We start from the raw sequence: 21,654 nt of genomic DNA on the forward strand, positions 1-21,654 counted from the left end.
GACAGAAAAAAATGTTGGCAATATAATAAAATATGTTACATCTTCACATTTCATACGGTCCATATTAACATTTCCAAAGTGAAAAAGTATATGAGCCGACTTTGTCATCAGAAGGTTGGTTAAATAAAGGTAAAATAAATAAAATATAAGGTAGGAGGGATGGTGCTTTTCAGCCACCAAACGTCAGTGTTTTGCAGCAACCTGTCGCATTTTTTCGAACAGCTTTTTAAGCACAAAAGGTTTTTGTTTTTAACCAAGACGTCGCTGCTTTTCCTGCCAGGATTGTGCCCCTCAAACCAGGAATTTTAAGCCAAAACATGATCTTTTCCTAACCATAACCAAATGTTTTTTTATGTCTTATTCTAACCACACATTTAAACACAGTGCTGTTGAAACATAAAGCATCTGCAGTTGGATCTCTACAAGCCTCACTTTGACGATGAAATTCTGTTTGCCACTAGGTATGATCTCACGGGAAAATGAAGGCAAGATTTACAGCACAAAGGAAGTGTGTCAACAATCGTGCAAGAGGATAGTGTGTTTGTTTGTCCCAGTAGGTACAGGTTACTAAAGAGAATCAATGTAAGTTCTTTGTAAGAAGCCCCCAGGAAGAACGCTGGGCTTTGAAGGTAGTTTCTATAGTCGACAAACAGTGGAATTACAACTTCTGGGTCCATCATGCCATTGGGCCCAAAAAGAATCAGTGGGTACTTCTTTTTTTTTTTTTTTTGACACACACAGTTAAAGCATTTTTATCCCCATTCAAGTTGGCGGACGGCTGAACCAGAGGTTAGCTGCTTGGCTGGCCGAAGTCTCTTGTGCGCCAGCTCCATGGGCCCCACGATGTGGAAGCGGAGTGGAAGATCTGGGTAATTTTACACACAGAAGTCAAACATTTTTGGCTTCATGTGTCACTGAGCAACAGAGTGCCCCAAGAATAGTCCTAAAACCTGGAAATGAGTTAGTGTTTTAGCACTCCTGGTTCCCTTGTCTCAAAGTCAAGGGATCTTTTGAATGGATTTTTGATTAGTCGTGTGAAATAAAGTCTGTGGTTAACACAAGCTAAAGGGCGCATTCACACCAGTATAGTCCGGGGGACTCGGTTCGATTGGGTGGGGAATGCTGAAAAATTTCACACCTTCATTTGGTTCGGTTCACTTTCACACTGCACTTTTTAAAGCGGACCAAACCACCTGGACAGCGTCATGCAGTTACAACAGCTGCTCGTTTGGTGGTGGTATTGCCCGAAATGACCACTGACCAGGAAGGAAAAAAAAAAGAAGAAGAAGAAGAAGAAAACCCAGCTCATCGAAAACGGATTTCCATCCCCTTCAGCCGGTTTGGTCACCACAAAAACACCAAACTGCAATGTGCTCTACGTCACTTCTTCTTCTTTGGTTCACTTCCTCTCTTTGGTTTGCTGGTTAGTCCGTCTGCATTTCCCACTGTAAGCAAACAGCACCAGGGTTCACTTGCAAGTGGACTGAAACCCTCAATTTTCAAGTGGACCAGGGTTCGCTCATTTGGTCCGCACCAGAGTTCGAATGAGCATTCACACCACTCCAAATGAACCGAATTGTCCGTGGAAGCGGACCAGGGTTTGTTTAAAGCGGAACAAATAGAGCCAGTGTGAATGCGTCCTACGACACTTTCATGTTTTGTTGTACGACAACAAAACGTCACTAAATACCCCACTTGTGAATTAAAAAAGGCGGTTGCTAACAAGTGGCTTAACTACAGAACATCATAATGCTGAACACGGCTTTACAGCCTCATTGTGGTGGGGATATCAAGTCATGCAACAGTGGTGTACTTTGTTTTAAAGCCTAATGTTAGCTTTTTACTTCTGGTGATTGCATTTAGGCTTAAAAAATCATAGAAGTGGTGCTCATGAGTGAAGATTATCTCGCCGAACAAAACATGTAAGTATCATAAACGTGTGTTTGCCACAGAGCTTATTTTCCGCAATAATCCAAAATCCAATGGAGAGATCCTGTAGGCTTTTTGACAAGGGAACCAGGGCAATGCTAACTTCCACGTTGGCCTACAGAGAAACGTCATGGAGCACTCTGCCTCTATGAGAATAAACCCTGTATCCAGTTCTCTTTATACATCCATGCTTTGCAGTTACTATCCCCAGCAAGGGTGTTGTGCTGCTGGACACCACTTCTTTCTCCACTTAAGAAAATAGAATAATTGCAGTTCACATAATGTATTTTACATCATTAAAAATATTCTTTAAGCGCTTTAAGATCCAATCATCACTGAAGCCTGTGTCATGTAAGACACAATAAATACAAACAGAATGGTCAAAGTATTGACATTTAAGGTGTGTTGACTGATCATGATGTCAACTCATGGAAAGCAGGATGGCGGACGATGGAACAACCAAAATAACTGAGGAAGCTGTGCTAGTTGCCAGACTCCTTGCAACAGCAGAGGAATCAACTAGACCACTTGGAAACAGAAGGGGAGGAAAATGTCGACCAAAGGATGGTATTTGGTGGAATATCACGTGGCTTTAGGCTGAAGGGGGCAGATGTTTTGTGGAAACAAAGCACAGCGCAGACTATCTCCTGCCCTCCAGCTTAGAGGCAGATGCACCTGTCAGCCCCCCACCATATGGACTTCTGCCACAAGAATGCAGTGTGTGCAAAACAAAAAGCAGAGCAAGCGTACAGCCAACAATTCAAAAATACAAAGAGACGACAAATATATAGTTACATTCTATACAAGATAAACCTACCACCTGTTTTCCCGAACAGAGAGGACCTATTCAAGTGTAATCTTCACATTTCTCCGTTCACATTCTCAAAGCCATTATGTGGAGAGCAGGTGGGAGAACCATTTCATGTCACATCAGCTGCACTTCACTTGCAGCTGTGAACAAATGTTCAGACTGTTTAACAGTTGGTGCTCATCTCAAAAAACTGTGCCATTTTAATCGGCACCATCATTCTCGGATCCAAAATGACAGTCACAACAAGTCTGAACAATGAATCTCAGGTTACACACACGGGCTCGCCGGCCCCCTCCCCATCCACGCAGGCCTGGTGCTGTCCCTGTGGAAGCAGATGGCCGGGTAAAGCCATCGCTTCCAGGCCAGATAAAGATGTCTCCTAAGGCCATGCTGAGTGCAGAGCCCCCAATCTGCTCATCAGCTACAGTGCTGAGATGGATGCCTCTATTGCTGGAAGCCTAGAAACGGCCCTGAGTGGGACAAAGAGAGCAGGTGGTGGACCTCTGTGACAGAGGCCAATTATCTCAGTGCCCTGATACGAGCAGTAAGGGTTAAAAACTGGGATTTCCATATTAAAACAGCCACAAAAGGGGAGGATACTGACCCAACATAAGAAAATAATGGCATGTTTAATAATGTCATGATTTTATTGTTAACATTTTTTAGTCTTGCAACATTTCATTTATTTTTAATTAATTTTAAATTAATCAAATCTATTTAATTAATTGTGAATTAATTTGTTTTTATTTTATTTTATTTATTTTTTGAATCATTTTTCTTGTCTGTGTTGTTTCATTTTCTTTGCTATTTGAGGCACTTTGGGCTGCGAGTTTGTTTAAAAGGTGTGATAGAAATAAATGAAGTTGACGTTAAGATTTGTGAATGAAACACTACACAGGTGTAAGTGTGCGGAAATCTTGTCCACCAATAAATTTAAGCATGAAATGAGTTTGTGTTGCAGTTGGATATTGTATAATTTCTACAATCAGGCTTCCACCTCACCATCTGCGTCGCCGATTTCCCGTCTCCAAAATGTTTGTAAGCATGGGTCAAAGTTTCTCCCATCGAGTCTGTTTTTATATATCACAACTTTTCCGTGGGAAGTGGCGTTCGTCTCTTTCAGGCCTCGTTTTGTGCGTACACGTCTATAAATGAGACCCCAGATGACACAGCATTTCAAGCGTATCCAGCTTCTGTACTGTGACGTATTTCTGTGTGAAACAGGATCGCCAGGCCGAATATGAAGTTTATAGGAATTTGATTTGATCACTGAAAAGTAGGCGTGTCACAACAGTGATGCCCTGATAGTGCACACCTACAGGATAGTACTAGTGTTAGGAGGGTCATAGGTATTTTACACCGTGTCCTGAGGACAACTGAGCGTCGCTCTCTGTCTACAATGAATCCGTTAAATACGCACTTCTGTGATGTCATGTAAACAAACCACGTACTAATCAGCTGTGCGCTCAACTGGACTAACCACTTAAAAGACAGCCAGTGTTCTATGTTCATACTTTTTAAACAGAAAACCTGTTTTATATCATGATATTTACAGGGAATGACAGTAGCTTGTTATAAGTGATGGTCATTGACTAGAAACTTTTAGCTCCCTCTCGCTCTCCCTCAGGCAACTGCTACCTTATTTAGGTTTTTGTAGTGAAATGAGGAGGTGTTGTGTCGACCAGTGGTTCCCAACTGTTCCTGCCACAGGGTTCAGATTTATCCTTAGTCATTAGCTCAAGGTCCGCACAGGTTAATATATTCAGCTTCGTACTTGCATTTTGCCATGTTGTTGAGCTAGTTTGCTGTCTCTTAAGTAGCTGTCACTCATTTTACAGAAGTAAACAGCACTTTAAAATAAATGGTCTGTGCCATAAATTCTTAAAAAAACAAACAAACAAAAAAAAACCCCAACAACTTAAGATTAAGTACGTTTTTTACAATCTTTACCTGATCGCAAGTCATTTGTGGTCCATTCAGAATGGCCCTGCGACCCACTTTTGGCCCATGAGCCACCAGTTGGGAACCACCACTGTAGACAACTCCTCATTTCAACTTTATGAATCAGTCGTTTTTCGTCCACTACAGCACTTTCAAAGCGAGTGACAGCCTGTTGGGACATTCCAATAGGAAACTAAGCAATCAAAGTGACGCTTGTGTTGCAGGTTTCTTTGTTTTTAACCTATAGCACTTTGAGATCTTTTGATGAAAAGGGCATTATAAATAAAATGTATTATTTATTTTATTATTATTCAGGACATGATGTTAGAGCAACTAAAACAAACACAAATAAATGTGTCCCTTCAAGTCATCTGTTTTCAAAGACAATAACTGTGCTCACAGTACCACCAATTTTAACTGCAACTGTAAGGAAATGCAGTTACTCATATTTTGTAGTTCAAAGATGTTACGCTGTCACTTGTAGTCCGTCACTCCACAGCCCTGATAGTTGGATTCATCATGGAGGGAGAGACAAAGTGTAGTGTGCTCCATGTAGCATTAGTTGCTAAGGCAGTCCACTGTAAATGCCTTGCACATAATCTGAAGTAGTCACAGATGCCACTTTCCTCAGAGTGAAGAAATTCTAACCAATGGGTCAAAACCAGTGGCATTTTAGGGAAATGGAGACACACTGACATACTATGCTATCGCTAGTTAGCCCATTTCATCTTGACTTCAACTCAAAAATGTTAAAGTGAAACACTGACACTTTATGCTTCGACCAGTACTGTTTTACCCAAATACATTATAGTATGCTGTTATATAAGTATATTCAAATATATTTATAACTGAGCTTTGAGCATTCAGCACTTCAAGTATTTCTTAGTTTTTGAGCCTTATTGACATAAATAAACTTTTAATAACACCAGGAAAAAAAGTAACTTGTACTTTATTTGTTTCTAAATTCTGAGCAGCAGTGGGTCATTTTTGACCCTGAAAAGATTTGTTAAACAGAGAATAATTTTACTCATTTATTCAGCACAAAATATACCTTTTATTTTCTCAAATTGCATTCTAATAAATTATCTAAAATATATAATTGTGTGGGCGGCACGGTGGTGTGGTGGTTGACACTCTCGCCTCACAGCAAAAGGGTTGCCGGTTCGATCCCGGATGTGGGAGTCCTTCTGTGTGGAGTTTGCATGTTCTCCCCGTGTCAGCGTGGGTTCTCTCCGGGCACTCTGGCTTCCTCCCACAGTCCAAAGACATGCAGGTTAATTGGTAACTCTAAATTGTCCGTAGGTGTGAATGTGAGCGTGAATGGTTGTTTGTCTCTATGTGTCAGCCCTGTGATAGTCTGGCGACCTGTCCAGGGTGTACCCTGCCTCTCGCCCGATGTCAGCTGGGATAGGCTCCAGCCCCCCCGCGACCCTCAAGAGGATGAAGCGGTTAGAAGATGAATGAATGAATGAATGAATATATTTGTGCTTGCAAAAATAATTACAGTGGTCAAAATGTACCACCATGTCCTGAACTGTGACCTTAATATCGTTCCATATATAGTATTAATCCACATATTAATAGACTTACTAATCAATATTTGTGCATCTGTATAACACATTTAACACAACTGGAGTAATGCAACATTTACAGTGATTGCTGCAGAGCTGATGGCGCCAATCCAAACCTACCGAGTTTATCCTCGACTATATTTATTGTTGAATCTGAGTGTGGTAGAAGAGGTTATTGTCTGAAAGCAGTGCCTGACACAGTTTCCTCTGTCTGCCCCCACCTCTGTCCCAAATGTCTGACTTTGTGTTTCTGGCAATTTGCTCCCATTGTGCAGCACTTCCTGATAGGAGGCACTCTGGAAGACTGGGCTCAGTCAGCTGCAAAGGAATGTGACATTCCTTTCTAAAATTACGGATGTTTCTTTGGATTTCTGGGGCTGATTTCTGCCATTTTCACTGTGCTGTTTGGAGAAAGTGTTTCCGGACGGATACGAAAGTGAACACAAAGCGTAGATTCTAAACTTTATTCATGATTGACGGCAACAGACTGTTGGACGCCAACAGAGTGTTTACTTTCACTGGTAACACACCACTGCATGTTGTTATTATTCTTTTGTCCCCATTTAACAACATTAAATATGTTAGGGTGAGAAACTGATATACTCTTGAATAAATAAATAAATGAATCCCAAAGTAGGACAGACCTTAGCCATCTATAACAGGGCTTTATGAATCAAATTTTAAATATGCTACATTGCATACTACTACTGACATATTAAATGCAATATTAAAGCTACTGAATGTGAAACAGAGAGTTGCAAAGAGTGTTTTCTACATCAGGGTGACTAAAAACAGTGGTTCCCAACCTTTCTGGCTCTTTCAAATTAAGCAATGTCTACGTATGTGATCCCTAATTAGAGACTATAAATTAAGTGCGAACACAAGTTGTGAGCAACCAAACCACATAATCATCTTGCCATCTTAGATAGTTTTCTCACAGTCAGAAAACAAGTCTGACAAACGTGTTTGCTCTTTTAACCTGCAATAACTTTTGTGGTCACTTGGTGCAGAAACAAGCGGCTAAAATAACACTGACATATCATCTTTAAAGTTGAAGTGGCAAATCTACCTGTTTATGCATTCAGCAGATACAGGAAGCAACATTAGCATTCGTTTGGAGTTGTGTTTGTGTCCCTCTGATGAAATTAAGTCCAATATGTGTGCTCCTTTTAGCTCTGTTTTGGTCTCCACCAACTCCTAAGGGAAGTATTTGGGCTCATTAGCTGCTGAATGCTCCACTGTTAGTTGTTCTGTTCTGTTTGTTGTCCCTACTTGCAAACCTTGAGACTCCAACAATAGTTTTCTAGAATGAAAATAACAATAGAAGTATACTGCAATGCATTTTTATGTTAAATACTTTTAATTCTCAAGAGAGAATACAGAATAATCTGCCTCTCCTGTGTGAATCTCTGGAAAAAAAAACTAATTTCGCATCGCACCATGTGCCTCCCCATACACCATGAAAAAAACTGACGGGCCAGATTTTACCAAATGCATACCTCTTTCTGTAAGAAACGGGATTCCTTTCAGGATGCCTGAAATTTGCTTGAGTATTTCTTTTTCTTAGTACTCTCCATTTCTCCGTCTCTTACATACTGAGGACGAGGACATGGATAACGGGAGACGTTAGTTGATGGAAACAGTAGGCTTTTAGAGTTGTAGGGGTTATACATGCTCTACAGTACCACAAACAGGTTGTGATACGGAAAAGGAAAAGGGTTAAAATTTGTCATAAATTGAAAAATATACAGGAGAATTGTGACCCAGCGTGGAGACTGACTGAATTACGGGATGCTCCCTTGAAAATTGGAATGGTTGGCAAGTATGCTGCCGTCTGATGGTAAGCAGGATATGAAATCATATTTTTCATTACCGTCTTTGCTGAAAACAGCACTAAGAATGGTAAGAAAGCCAAAACAAGAAAGCTGCAGCTTGTAAAATCAAAACAAAGAACCAAAAGAGACTTTAAAGCTTCACAGAGCTGAGACTGATATCATTAAACAACACTTTTTCACACACAAGTAGTCATACGGTTGATTGTTAATGTTAGAATCATTATTACAGGTACTTTTATCTTATTGGGACCCCCTCAGATTTATCTTGGGACCTCTTGGAGGTTGGGAACCACTGCTTTAATACTGAAATATGTATCTAGATGTGTAATAATAATCAAATAAAATAAAATCTCAGCTTGACTTAAAATTAGTTAAAACGTTAAATGCTGTTTGTTGTTGATAACTAACTGTGGTAATTCTGTTTTTAGTTTGGAAAAAATCAGTTGTTCAGATTGAACAGAAAGAATGATCTTATATAAACCCTCTTCTTTTCTACTTGATTGAGAACTCTCTTTTTTGTATACCAACAACAATAAACTATATAATCAATAAGTCTGTAATGGTGAAATCCACAGCCCTCTCTTATTTATAGCTGAATACACTCCTGTTATTAAGGGTATCTACAATGAGATTTCAAAAATAAAAAAGAGAACCTGTTCGTGTTTGTAAAACAGCACTCTGTCAGCAGAGAGCTTTGGTAAATACAGGTCTAACTGAACAAACATGACGAGGCCAAAGGCTCACTGTGATAACCTCGATCTCCAGATGGTAGACTGGAGTTAGAGGGGCAGAGGAGACAGAGGAGCGGAGGGGTCAGACGTCAGGAATGAGGAAATCCCACCCTGGCCCCAGCAGATAGTAGACAGGAAGCACTGCCATTTGCATACAAATTCAGCCTCAGTAGTGCAACATGTGCAGCTCGGGGTGAGTGCGTTAAAAGCGTGGGAGGAGACCTGCAGACCACTGATAGTGCATTGTCAGGTGGCCTTTATGTGCCTGGTGACATCCACAGGGCGAAGAGAGGAGATAAAGAGGAACCATTTGTGTCAAGTCCAGGAGTCCCATTTGTCAAGAGAGGATCTGAACCAGTGTCTGGCTTACTGAAAAATATTTGATTTAGCTTACTTATAGAAAGTAAGCACAAGCACGAGAGCAAAATGTGTTCTGTGCGAGCAGCAACCTACAGGAGTGAAAATTGAAGCCCACGTACAAGAGCTACAAAGTGCACTTCCTCTAATGTCCACTTGAGGCTGGCTCCAAGAGTGAGTCAATCACAAACCCCCATGTTAAAATGCCCAACTTTACAGCAGAAATAAACATGTCTACAGCCTGGTGCAAAAAACAGTTTGGTCTCTATAGCTAATTAGCCCAGTCATGACAACTGTACAGGGGGTGAATTCTTATACAACGTATCTGTTTACATTTTATAATTTGCATAATTGAGGACATGGCTGCTTTGACTAAGTCATTGAGTCAGATCCATCCCTTGCTCCTCCATAGTTCCATCTTTTCATCAGAATTTCGTCAGTTACAATTCTGGGGAGGTGCACGTCAGGCTACGGCGTCAGCTCCACATCGACGCAGAGCCTATGCCGTAGGTACGGTGTTAATTCAACGCATAGAACGTCCTTGAACTTCAAACCCACCCTGTCCTGCCGATTCGGCTCTGTTAGGCCTCATTTACACCGCGAGCAATGCGTTCGTGTAGCGCTCGTGAAGCGGTCCACAAGCGAAGCGGCAGCACATGTGTATTCACACCAAAACCGAACAGACGCGTCGCACAGTGGCCGCTGCTGTCCTGTCAAAATACAAACCATACCCATACAGTTGGTGGCGGTAGTGCACTGTGTTTGCAAATCTCCAATTTAAAGGGAAATTTTGGTTTATTTCAACCTGTCTCCTATCGTCCTAAATTTGTTTCAAGTGACTAGTGACATAAAAATAATAGTTAGCATGTTAGCCGTTAGCCTAGATACAGCCAGGACGCATAGTAGCGTCAGACCTGTTAAAACATAAGTGAACGGGCATACTTCAAGTGCAAAGTTAGTCCACTAAACAAGCTTTTTTCCACAAAGACTGCCTCATATCGTTAGGATAAATGTCAGAGAACATATAGAAAACGACATGTAAACGTGTTGTCTTACCTTACCGGTGTGCTGCCATTTTTGTTTACCATTTAGCTCTGCTTTCCAAAGCACGGCCGAAATATCGCGAGAACAAGCAGTGATCTCATACCGTGCCTGAAATCTCGCGAGAACAAGCAGCAACAGCTGGAAGGCAGAACCGGACAGTAGCCTGAAAAGTTCATTCATTTATTTTATGAAAGATTTATAGAATAATGGCTGACTTTTTGCCAGACTTTGACTTTGTGGAGGAGGAATTTGATTTTGCAGAGTCTGATGGCCGCCGTTATTTATTTGAGCCAGAATGCACTGACAAAGAGCTTCGTGAAATTGAAGAACGAAGGAGGAGAGAGAGAGAGAGGCGCAACAGGTAGAGGACGAGAGAGGAGGAATGACTGCGTAGCTCTGGAGATTGGTGGTGTACCTGTGAATGCTGTGCCCCAGTGCCCACAGAAGAGGAATGCCTCTGTTGCAAGGAATGGGACCGGTTGCAGCCTTATTTTCAAGGTCTGGATGTGACCGAGGACGAGACACCTCCACCTGGAGTAGTATCCAGCTGGGCTTTATCTAGAGCTCGCCAGATTTCAGGCACGGTATGAGATCGGTGCTTGTTCTCGCAATATTTTGGCCGCGCTTTGGAAAGCAGAGCTAAATGGTAAACAAAAATGGCAGCACACCGGTAAGGTAAGACAACACGTTTACATGTCGTTTTCTATATGTTCTCTGACATTTATCCTAACGATATGAGGCGGTCTTTGTGGTAAAAAAAGCTTGTTTAGTGGACTAACTTTGCACTTGAAGTATGCCCTTTCACTTAGGTTTTAACAGGTCTGACGCTACTATGCGTCCTGGCTGTATCTAGGCTAACAGCTAACATGCTAAGTATTATTTTTATGTCACTAGTCACTTGAAACAAATTTAGGACAATAGGAGACAGGTTGAAATAAACAGAAATTTCCCTTTAACCCCAAAGAAGAAGAAGTGAGTTTGGACCCAAAGCCCAGGGTGGACAGATTCGCGCGGCAATGATTATTCCAATGCTTGGAGAATTAATATTTATCACTACACATGGGTAAGTACATGAAACATGTGCCTGTCAGGTCTCGCTTGGTCAAGGGGGAGATGTCTATGGTGGCCGAGAGAGGTCACAACACACGCAAACTTGTGTTTCTTGTTGAATACCACGACCATTCACTCGCGACTCGCGCAAAAAATCAGCATCTTTTATTTTCGAGCTTGCCCACGAAAGCAGCGCGACTCGAGCAGCATGTAGAATGGATGCGGTGTGAGTGTTCTATCCTGTTAACATGCTCTCCGAAATGAAAACACGAGTAAACAGCGACCGTTCGCGAGCGCTATGCAAACCCATCGCTTGCGGTGTAAATGAGACCTTACTACCTCCACTGCCAACTTAAAGGTGGAACAACCCCACCTTCCATCCTGTGTTTGTACCTATATAAGACAGTGAGGCAGAATACCAGTGCAACATTCCTGCCTTGAAAAGGCAGTGTAAAAGGGGCTCATGGTTAAGTTACATTTTTAAGACAATCTCTTTGACTTCTTCTTATGCAGTTGATTAAAAAAAGCTTGTATAAATAAATAGATAATCCCTCAAAACCCTTTGTGTATTATGCAGACAGCAATGTACACACCATCATCAGATAAATCATACAAACAGTTAACAACTTTAAACACCTCCAACAATCACACATCACAACTCAAATCCTGTTTGCGTAATGAATGGATGCCTCACATTCTTGGCCTCTCTTTGCATGTTTTAAAGCTTCTTCTCAATAAGTCAAACTCACAGCATCTGACCGAGGCATTTCATCTGCGTATCACTGCAAATGTGCATTTAGAATCCACCCGGTTAAAAGTGTCTTTCAGATTTGCTGAATGAGCGGCTGCGAGAGCCTGTTGATTTACAACGCAGTCACCCCGCAGAGTGATCGCCACAGGTGACGACAATTTTCCCTGTGATCTCCAACAACACTGACAATTTTATGGCTCACGTAATTAAAGACTTAAACACACAGGAGCAGCAACGTTGACTCAAGCATGAAAGGAGGGGAAGCCGTTAAGAGTCTGTAATGTTTTAGTCTGACTGAGAAGGCATTTAAATTGGCTCTAGAGATTCCAGATAAGACAGTGGTATTACAAATATGCAACTTCAAGCTGCCGTACATTACTTGAAGCCCACTACTTTGTCATTAAATGTGAAGTTTCAAATGTGGGAAGGTGGAGTAGGAAACATTACATAAGAGGATTAGTGAGTGGTATAGTGGTATAGGGTTGGGCACAGTGTTGTGATTTCCTGCATACCTCAGTGGGAACTGGGTGTTCTTGGAAAGGACAGCTAACGACATCCATTTCTGAGTGACAATAATCTTGATAACACTGTTGTTATCTTCACCCACCCAACTGCCAAGTGACAACAGCTGCCTGATAATCAAGTGTGAAAAGGCTTCCTCTTAAGACACAAGAGCATACACATTCTTACACCATCTGCTATCAAACACATTAACCTATCACAGTAAAACAGCCATTTGAACAAGACATTTGAACAAGAAGCAAAAAATAAAGAAATACTGAAATCATTTTTGATTTTGGCAGAATATGTTGACATTCTAATTTAGGAGACAAAATACCTTGAAGAAAAAACACTGACATTTTACCAACTGATGATCCCTCGTCACATACAAGCAATTCACCCAACGAGAGAGGTTCTCTTCTCACTTGTTTCATTTTAATGGTTTTTAGATACCTGGAGAGACAGAAAGTATATTTCCTTTCACTTTTTCTAATGCACATTTTCAATTTGTGCATAAAAACAGACATGATATGTCATTAATTCTAAAAAAAAAAAAAAAAGTCCAATGGAAACAAGTTAGGCGAATAAATCATAATGTACATGGAGCATGTATTTCATTGTGTGTTCCATTTGAACTGTAATGTTGGTATTTCTGAGTTCCTGGTCAGATATTTTAACTGGAATGCATCCTGAAGTAGGGGTGGCCCTAAAATAATATCACAATATTTCAGGGTATTTTGGCGATAACAATATTCTTGACGATATGACAAATTAATAAACAAATATTTTATTATCAATTTAAGAACATAGAATTGCAAAAAAATAAGTGATATAGTTTTACAGAAGAAAAACGATCTCTCATTTCTTTAGTTTGTGAACAACAGTAACTCAGTGAGATTCAGATTCTGTTACAATATTAATAATTCAACAAAATAAAATCTACCACAAATTACACATTTAAAAAATCCTAAATGACTGAGTTGTTTTTTTCCACCTGGATCTTTATGCTCTGCCATTTCTCCTCTAATCATCACGCTGTAACCTGTGACAGGCTGTTATGATACTACAACTATCACACATTCACATATATGGAGTTTTTTGTCGAGCTGCGAGCGCCACGTAGGTTTACATTACCAAAGGTAAGAAGTAGAGAAGAGAGGAGAGGGAGAGACGCTGTGCTGCTGCCAGAGGAGCCGCTGAATGAGTTCCCTCTGAGCGGTAAGTCACTAAAAGAGTCTGAGAAGTCCGGGGCTGTTCATAAAACATTCAGGACGCCACACTTTGTTCCACGCTACTGAAGCTGCTCCTCTTTCTGGAACCACTGCAGAGTTTGTTGTTGTTGAAAATCATACTTGAACTCCCTAGCTTGAGGCAGTAACTCTCTCCCAACCTGGTGGGGGCAATCCATTTCCGGTTTCTGGCAGAGAACCATGACCTCAGATTTGGAGGTGCTGACTTGCCGGCATCACGGCTTCTGGGGAGAGAGCTGAGCCGGAAGGTAAAGCTTTTGATTTACTGGTCCATCTATGTCGCAACCCTCACCTATGCTCATGAGCTCTGGGCAGTGACCAACGGAATGAGGTCGTGAATACAAGCTCCCGAAATGAGTTTCCTCCGTGGGGTGGCTGGGCTCAGCCTTAGAGATAGGTTGAGGAGCTTGGACAACCAGAGGGAGCTTGGAGTAGAGCCGCTGCTCCTTCACATCGAAAGGTGTCAGTTGAGGTGGTTGGGGCATCTGATCAGGATCCTCCTGGGCCCCTCCTCTTAGAGGTGTTCTGGGCACGTCTGACTGGTAGGAGGCCCTGGGGCAGACCCAGAACACGCTGGAGGGATTACATACGTATCTCATCTGGCCTGGGAACGCCTTGGGGTCCTCCAGGAGGAGCTGGAAAGTGTTGCTGGGGAGAGGGACGTCTGGGGTGCTTTGCTTGGCCTGCTGGCCCTGCAATCAAGCCCCGCATAAGTGGTAAAAATGGATGGATGGATGGATTAGAAATTATTTGGGTATTATTGTCAACGATATGATATGGCACAACCTTACCCTGAAGCAGAGTCCTGCACTGGGTCGGGTACCTGCGGGTACCCTCAAAAACAGCTGATTTGCGGGTGTTTTTTTTTTTAAAAAAAAATTTTCTCGGGTTCGGATCTGGGTGGAAAAAATAACATGCGGGTCAGATCGCGGGTTTTAGATAAACACATCAGTCATTAGTTCGATAAACTACAGATAACTATCTTGGTCATTATTTACTCTCTGAGGATCGCCTCCACTATTTCGCAACGGTCATTGGTTCAGCTGTTTACACGCGTTTCACCATCTAGTAACACAATTTGTGATTGGACGAGAGAATCAATATGGCTGCCACTGTCTAACAAGCGCCGCTTCCAAAACAGTAAATAATTATTTAGGTATTTGAGAAATAAGTGGATAAAACGTACAACTATCACTTTATAATGTTTCTGAAGTGTTTTCCTGATGGATTACTTCTCTCCTCGATGGATTCTAAAAACACGTGACGGCTTGTAACTGCTGAACGTCGCTCTGGACAGAAAGTAAGTCTGTTATTACACATGTAAACTTCCTTTACACAGATTAAAAGTTTAAAAGCATTAAACGTAACAAACAAGTGCTTTTACACTCGTATGGGAGAAAAACACAGAGGGTTGATGATGGAGCTGAAGTCAGGTTTTTATTGTGAGAGCTGCTTCATTCAGGTTGTTGTTTACTCACTGGCACCTTAACTGTGGCGATATGCTGTTCAATATTCAGCCAATTTGACCCAAAATGATTACTTGAAATCCGGGTTACGGGTTGGGCTGCGGGTCGTGTTTCAACGGGTCGGACCGGGTTGCGGTACTAATTGGCCTGATGTGCGGGTTTGCGGTTCGGGTGTGGTTTTGTATGTCCCCGGGTCGGGGTGGGGTGGATCTTGAAAATTGGACCCGTGCAGGACTCTGACCTGAAGTTGGATTTCCAGCTTAATTTTTTTAAATGGTGGCTAAAATACATTTCGCTGCCGCCCCTTTCCACAGCAGTACATTGTTTAGCTTCCATCATGGTACTCCTGCCTGCTCCTCCAAACTGGGGGCCTGCTGACTGACATCTGCTGTAGGTAATAAAACGATAAACACTTTATTCAAGCCCACTTAAAAAAAAAATCAGGACTATCCCTTTAACCCCTGTGTTGAGAAACACTGATCTGGCATAAACCAAGACCCAACTAGTGTGTAATCTCTATAAGATCCACTAAGAGCACAAAATTGGTCCAATCTATTGAACGGCAAAGCAAAGTTTTACTCTTGACATTTCTACTGCATCATGGAAAGATAAGGGGGTTTTAGAAAGTAGAAATAAGGAAGGGCGTCACTTCCTCAGGCATTTCTCTTAAAATGACTTACAAATCAAAACATGTCCAGCTGTTTATGTCACTACGAATGAAGGAATGTAAACGGACTCTTCACCTCAATTCATCAGCGTATCCCAGGATGATTGTGTGGCGTAGATTATAATCGGTTGTTGCACATTGTTTTTTCGCCTAATTTTCCCTGGAGGTTCTTTTTCAGGCACAGACTTATCAAACGTATCACAACTCTCTCAGACTGAGTGGAGCCCAAATATTCATCCCAAATAATATTTTTCATTTGGGATGTGACAGATGTGTAAGTACCTGGTAAATCCAATTTATGTGTTATAATGGTTTTACTTCGATTTGTAATGACTCAGTTACGGCTGCAACAATATGCAAATAAAATGACACAGCATTCAAAATGATTCACAACTCTGGTTCCAACTGTTTCATATATTCAATATTATGTCACAACTCACACCTCAGTCCTGCAGCACAAAACACTGCACAATGGTCACACTTGATCAAACTTGTGTCTGTCACTGCATAAGACAGAGAGGGAGAGAAAATGAGGCTAGCCCGGGATGTTTGTGGTTGCAGGGGAAATGTGAAAACTAATTATACGAGGCGATCCAAATGGATGCCCTCATTAGCCATGAATGAACAAGGAATGCTCTAAATAGTTTTTACATAACGGAAACCCGACATCAAAGTGCATGAAAGAATTCCTTCTCTGACTGGGCTGAATATCAACAAGACGATGCTCCATTTTTCCAAGAATTTATATTTTTTGGGACTGAAGCTGCGGCTCTGGGGAGGGAATTTAACCTTTATCCCATTTCATTAAAAGGTACAATCCAGGATCATACTATGAACAAAAGGGCTGCCCCAGTGTCAGAATTAAAAACACTGGTTTGGATCCTGCTATCATAAGAAGCCAATGTACTCTCCATCTCACTACCCATTATCCCCCACGTGCACAGTCACAGAAAATATTAAAGGATTAATACATTGTAGGGGAAACAAGTAAGTGCACAGTATGCTTGAGACTCTGACACCTAGCCACTCAAGTCCAACATCCACCTGCAGCTTCTTGCAACAGCAAGAACCAACACATTCTCACTCCGACCTCATCGCATATTGACTTTTGGTCATGGACTTTCCATGACCAGATATGACGTGAAAGGTACCCTGGGTGTGTTGGTTGTTGCCGTTCTGGGACGCCGTGTCAAGTTACGCCTGTTACATTCATTGTCTTCTTTCAGGAAATTTACTGTTTACATACAGTCTCTTTCAAAATAAACGCACTACGTCAGTACAACAACGCAAATTGACGGGGTTTTTTTTGTTAGTGTCAGATGCTGCAAGTCACTGACCAAGAGCTGGATTTCAGTGACCTCAGAGTGACACTGGGGTTGCAAGATCAGATAAGCCATAGCCTACACACAATTCTTGCAAGGGTTATGTTAGCCAGGTGCGGCCAGAGTATCCAACAGCACTTCCACACAATGTCTAAAGCCCCCTTTACACTGCCGGTTCAAGGCGGGATCGTCTCGCCATTATTCCACCTCGCCCTCTTTATATAAGGCATGATCACAGAATGGGGGAACAGAGTTGTTCCAACTGTAAGCCAGTAGCGGAAGTATTAACAGTGCTGGATTGACATCTGTGTCAAAGGGACAGCAAGCAAGACATGATAGTGTGACAATATGACAACGTGTTATGTGTGCAACCCACTGCCAGGAGATTTAAAAAGCAGCTAGAAGCAGTTAGCAGCTAACTCAAAGAAGAACAGCAACCGAAAATGTCTGCAAACTGGGGAGACAATGAGGTTCGGCAGCTTCTTACACTCAAAGTAGAGGACGAGATCAGCTGCAGTATAACCAGGACAGGAAATGATTGGTATTGTCATTGTCATTGCCATTGTTATTGTTTAGAAAGCACTGCCTGAGTCATATGTTATGTCACACTAGAGGATGATGCTGTTGTCATGCCCGTCACTCCTCTTTTGCTTCCGTGGAGCTTGCTTGCTGTCTAAAATCACAAACTGGGGCAGCATGATGCTGGAGTTTGGTTCTGTATAAGAAAGCAAAGGCAGCATAAAGAAAGGACTTTGTAGCATCCCTATAGTGTGATCTCTGTTTAAAAATGTCTTATGCAAGCAGCCGTGCAATTCATTCTGGTCGTGCTGCATTGCATTTCGAGAGATGGGGTGTCACATTGCCACTCATGAAGTTGAGGTCTAGGCTACTTTAGGCATCCAGTGTTACTCACGGCCTCTGGAAATTCAAAAAACTTTGAAACTAGCCATTTTTGATCTAAAATTAAGATAGCGCGAGCTTTTGTGAACGTTTTGAATGACCTTTGGCAGCCAACATCTACCTGCAGCTACTGTCTGCATTTAAAGATGTCCATTTTCCATAACCACTTGTCCTGTTAGGGGTTGTGGGGGAGGGGGCTGGAGCCTGTCCCAGCTGACACTGGTCGAGAGGCGGGGTACACCCTGGACAGGTTGCCAGACTATCACAGGGCTGACACAGAGAGACAGACAACCATTCACACTCACATTCACACCTAAGGTCAATTTAGATTTGCCAATTAACCTGACATGCATGTCTCATGACTGGGAGGAAGCCGGAGTACCCAAAGAAAACCCTGACAACATGGAATCTCCGCACAGCAGGGTTCCCCCATCCCAGGTTCGAACCAGGAACCCTCTTGCTGTGAGGTGACAATGCGAACCACTGCACCACTTATGTTTTTATTGCACTGTATCTCTTGAATGCCTCCTGCTTACGGTCTGGCACCTGGTCGCTACCTTTATATAAAGCCCCAACCTCACCTGAGCGCTGTGAATGTATACGCCCATAAACGCCTCAAGCACAGCAAATAAGACGGCAATAAGAAAATACAGGCAGAGAACTGAATCTCTGCAGATAAATACACCACCGCACACTTCTAGTGGATCATCAATGATGATTGAGCGGGTTTACTTCCGTGTGAGTCTATACATTGTCTTACTGTCTTGAAACTAAGTTTCTACTTTCAGCATCCGGCCACAGCCTTCATCAATGAGTCTCTGCCCCAGCTCCAGCCTCATCCTAAAGTTTGGCCCCCGCCTCCACCTACAGTCTCTGCCTACAGCTTTCAGCACCCAGCCTTTAAAATGCAGCTGTCACCATTCAGCACCACCTGCAACTTTTGGTGGAAAGCCAACAGCCTCTGCCAGCCATCTGCTGCTATAACCTACACCTACAGGCCCCTGCATCCAACTCCACGATCTCCTCTGTTTTACATTTGAATCATCTGAATGTATTTGTGCAATAACAAAACCTCAGACACCTTCACTTCATCAGTGTTTTCAAGTTATGGTTTTCCGACTGTTACGTAAAGATCTCCATACATCTCCCACAACTGTTTACACGCCACAGTATGCAAACAAACATACTGTAAGTGGGACGCTAGTGTGCATTGCACGCACTCATTGTGTATTAGAGGAATGAGTCTTTTCCTCTTGACCTCTCTGGCACAGTTCCTCTGGCACGGAGCACAGAGCGGGCTGATAAGAACGCGCCCCTCTGTCTGTCTCCGCAGCATTCCAAGTGTCCTGCAGCGAACGTCCTGAGTCCTAAATGCACGAGGTGAGTCCCGCCGCAACCTGCACTCCCACTCCCTCAACCCCGCCCCGACTCAAGAACAATGAGACGTCCTCAATCGACGGGACATGGCTGGAGCTGGAAGTAGGACATGGACACACGCGAAGCACGACAGGCATGTTTCTCTGAGGCCCCGCCGTGGAATGTGCAACAAAGAATGCATGCAGGCTGCAACAATTCTGGGAAAAGGCGTCTAATCTTGTGAAGGAAGTTCAGCAATTCATAAAAAGACACGTTTATCACTTCCGTCAAGGTGCAACAACCTGTGAGTGGAGTGGAAGTGCAACATTCTGAAGGGACATTTCTCACTTTTTGGGCAACTCTGTTAACATTTTTTTGCAGACAAAAAACAAACTGTTAAAAAACGTGTTGTTGAAACTGGTTTTAATGAAACTAAGAGAATCAGATATTCTTCTCGTCCCCAGCTCACTAGATTCAAGAAATCCCCACCAACCTGCATCGCCTGGCAGCTCTCTGCAGAGATAAGTCAGCCCTCTTCACAAACAATCTCCGTTCATTCTTCAATCTTTATTCCCATGACGAGTTACGATCTCACAGATAAGAGACATTCCTCAAACAAATACCTCAGATATCTCCAACAAGATGGGTTGATAATGTGAAACGATTTTCCCACCAAGTATTCACCAAGTTTGTCGGATTTACTTGTGTATTTGATAACTTGGCTTCATGATGTCTGGTGTGTGATTCAGGACTGTAGAGATTCCTGATTTATGACGGGAACATGGAAGATGAATCTTTCAAGCATCTAATACAGACACAAGCTGTTGTATTACTGGTTGATTGAGGAGTATATGACTTGGCAGATTCATCACCGCTGACCACAATGAGACAACAGAGCATTTAAATTGCTCCCCCTACTGCTTGTTTGTGGTAACGCAAGGGAAGCAACAAAAGACAAGAGTGTCTCAGAGTTCCTGAAGTAATTTGCTGTCAGGCTCTTGAAACAGTAACTACAGAAAACAACTACCAAGCTCGGTACGTTTACAGGTAAAATGTTTAAGCATGAAGACAAAGCTGGGTTAGTGGAATGGTTTAAATAGAAGATTTATTAAATATATTTACCTTCAGCTTCACTGTGCTGAATGATGTACTTGCAGAGTTTGACACTAGAAGGCTGTTTTCACATTCATCTGCCTGAAGGGGGAAACATTCTCTGTGATCACCTTAAATTTGAGTTCAAGATGTTTCCATGCAAACATGATTTTCTGACATCACAACTAGCTTGAAAGCTAAACGTGGTCCAATATGAGACTTACACAGGTGTGATGTGGAAACTTGAAGCCTCCAGTGCCCACACACTCACTTTACACTGTAGGAGACATCTTTTATTGAACCGTTTAAGTTTCGAAATTGAAAATATTTCCATGTTTATAGATTTCTAAGGATAATTTAGTGAGAGGGAGTAGTGCGGAGGATGAGAAAGTACACAAATAAAGATAGAAAAAAACCCATGAAATCATAAAGAACAAATACATTCTGAAATAATAAAAAAATGCATAAAGAAATAAACGCAGAGGCTGCCTTACAAACATACACGGAAATACAGAAATAAAAAAATGTAGCTGTACAAAAATGTAAAAATAATAGATATTTAATAACAATTTTAAACGTCCTGCTTGTCAATTTTTATTTATGTATTTATTTATTACCATTTTGCTTTCAACGTTTATTTATTCAGTTATTGTTAAATTTATGTATTTATTTATTACTATTATATATTTGTACATGTATTGATTTGTTTCCATATTTATTTATTTATTCCAATATTTTTTATACACTTATTTATTTTGATTAATTATTTTGACATTTTTCATCCTCCATAGCGTAGATGCATTTAATTTTTTGTATCATTAATATCATTATTTTATTTTTTGACAAATTACATGGGACATAAATTATTATTTGAGGCAGAATGAAACATGTCCCAAGGGGATCTTCAACATTGAAAAATAAAAATAAATAAATAAAATAAAATACAATAAAATAAAACTTCTGGCAGGGTCCACTTAGTCTGGTTTTCCGACGCATCTCTTGCGCTCCTCACTGAATGGAGTTGCTCAGTAGCCTTACTGAATAACCTTTACCCTTTCTGAGTAAACTCCACCTGCTGAG

General features: G+C 41.7%; 1 protein-coding gene across 1 annotated transcript in view; it reads right to left on the reverse strand.

Annotated features, from left to right (window-relative positions):
• Window positions 1-21,654, reverse strand: part of myo7ba (myosin VIIBa) — a 222,945-nt gene that overhangs the window by 102,761 nt on the left and 98,530 nt on the right. The window lies entirely within an intron of this gene.

The sequence above is a fragment of the Epinephelus lanceolatus genome, chromosome 6 (genome assembly GCF_041903045.1).
Source record: "Epinephelus lanceolatus isolate andai-2023 chromosome 6, ASM4190304v1, whole genome shotgun sequence".
Taxonomy (NCBI): domain Eukaryota; kingdom Metazoa; phylum Chordata; class Actinopteri; order Perciformes; family Serranidae; genus Epinephelus; species Epinephelus lanceolatus.